General features: G+C 35.5%; 1 long non-coding RNA gene across 1 annotated transcript in view; it reads left to right on the top strand.

Moving 5' to 3' along the window:
- LOC107119018 overlaps window positions 1–2,124 on the top strand; it is a 55,425-nt gene that overhangs the window by 52,408 nt on the left and 893 nt on the right. The window contains exon 2 of the long non-coding RNA XR_001482784.1: window positions 1,841–1,949. This is a non-coding gene — a long non-coding RNA (uncharacterized LOC107119018). The remainder of the gene's footprint in view (window positions 1–1,840; window positions 1,950–2,124) is intronic.

Below are 2,124 nucleotides of genomic sequence, written 5' to 3'. Positions count from 1 at the left end.
CAGAGGAGGAAACAGTTAAAGAGCAGATGATAAAATGGGCTATTAATATGAATAAAGAAATTGATATTGAAACCTGGGAATATTTGTGGAAAAACTCCATTAAAATATCGGGCTGTACCAATGTTAAAGAAAACTGTTATAAAATGATGTATAGGTGGTACATGACCCCTAAGAAAATTGCAAATATGAACCAGAATATGTCAAACAAATGTTGGAAGTGTAAAAAACATGAGGGCTCATTCTATCACATGTGGTGGACATGTGAAAAAGCTGTGGACTATTGGACAAAGGTCCACAGTGAAATGCAAAAGATACTGAAATGAAGTGTAAAAAACATGAGGGCTCATTTTATCACATGTGGTGGACATGTGAAAAAGCTGTGGACTATTGGACAAAGGTCCACAGTGAAATGCAAAAGATACTGAAATGCTCTTTTAAAAAAGCGCCTGAAATTCTGCTTTTGGGACTTAAAATGGAAGAAGTCAACACGACGAAAAAAACTTTACTCTGGTACTTAATAACAACAGCAAGAATGATTTATGCACAATTTTGGAAAAATGAAAAAGTACCAGAGATCGAAGACTGGATACAAAAAGTTCTGTTCATGGCTGAAATGGATAAAATTACAAAAAAACTGAGTAATAAGGAAGACGACATATTTTTAGAAGAATGGAGTGACTTTAAAAAATATCTGGAAAAGAACTGGGATGTAAAACAAAATTTAATATGTTTAGAACAATATTAGGATAATTGATGTTATCTGGAAATAGTAGCTATAAGAAAAATGATATAACTGATGATGTATTACAATGTGGGTGGAAGGGTGGATGCATTGCGGGAAGCCACGGGAGGAAGGGGAGGTAAGGGGAACGGGGTAAACAAAGGGAAAATGAAAATGAATATTGTTGGATGTTAAGTTCCTATGGAAAAAAATAAAAAAGTTTGTTTACCAAAAAAAAACAAATGCAGATCTGATCATGTGTATCTTTGAAATATGTTTAAAGGCTGCAATTGTGTAGAAATCAATGGTTTATTTACATGGCAGAATGCATGGACAGATAACAAAAATAACCAAAGGTACAAAACTAGAATATGTGCCCAAATTATAAGTGTTTAACAACAAGGTTTAAATCAACTGCACTTAGTTTTTTTCTGAATTATCTGGGGCTCCGATGTACTCTACAATCAAGCTTTTAAAGCTATGAAAATTAATTATACATGCACATAAGATCATTTACCCTAGAAATGTATTACTCGCTCTCGGTTTTAATTTTAGCTCAGCAAAGATAGCAATCACTTTAATTACCTGTGGTTTTTAAGCACCAAAAAATGTCAACTTCTGTACTAAATACACAGAAATTTTCTGCTTCGGACAAGACAAAAATATATTTCTTCCTGTTAAACACAGTATAAACAACAATCCAGACAATATAACTAGTCCCTCCATCCAACAGCAGAAAAACAACTGGCTGCATTGTTCATATATGTTGTTGCATACTAACCTGCAGTATAACAGACAGACAGAGAGATCCTGTGTAGCTAAGAAATGACTAGAATTATGTAGATATGTGGCAGGATTATTCAGACAGAAAGTGTCAGTAGATTTTTCAGGCATAATTTGAGTTTTGGAAAGCCACATCTAGCCTCCTAGCCTGAACATTTGAAGACACTAGCTATGGTTGATCTACACATGAATGTATCTCCCAATGTGTTTAATTTTTTTTCCTACAAGAGGTTTGGAATGTAATCACAGTAGAGATGCTGGGGAAGGTGATGTTTAACCCTTTCCCTCCATGTTATTTTCCTGGTCTGTACTGATCCTGTATTTTTTTTTCTATAGCAAAGCTAACAGCAACCTTGTTGGAGCAATTTGGACCAGAAGAAAACACTCTCATGAGCCAGCACAGCTTGTGCCAGTAAGATCTGGAGATGACCATATCTGCTTCCAGGTAAAAATAAAAGCACTAGTAAAGCCAAGCATAGATCTCTTGTGCAATGACTGAGGAGCAGAAAAAAGCCTAGTCAAAAGGGAAAATCAAGCGATAGGGGTGGGGACTCCTGGCATAGTGCAGTCTGTTCACTGCTTTCTGCTCTAGAAAGGAACAGAACCAATTTTCTTTTGTA

Source organism: Gekko japonicus, unplaced genomic scaffold (genome assembly GCF_001447785.1).
Source record: "Gekko japonicus isolate JY-2015 unplaced genomic scaffold, Gekko_japonicus_V1.1 scaffold851, whole genome shotgun sequence".
NCBI classification, from domain to species: domain Eukaryota; kingdom Metazoa; phylum Chordata; class Lepidosauria; order Squamata; family Gekkonidae; genus Gekko; species Gekko japonicus.
Note: the sequence above shows the minus strand (reverse complement) of the source record. Positions and strands in the feature narration are given on the sequence as shown.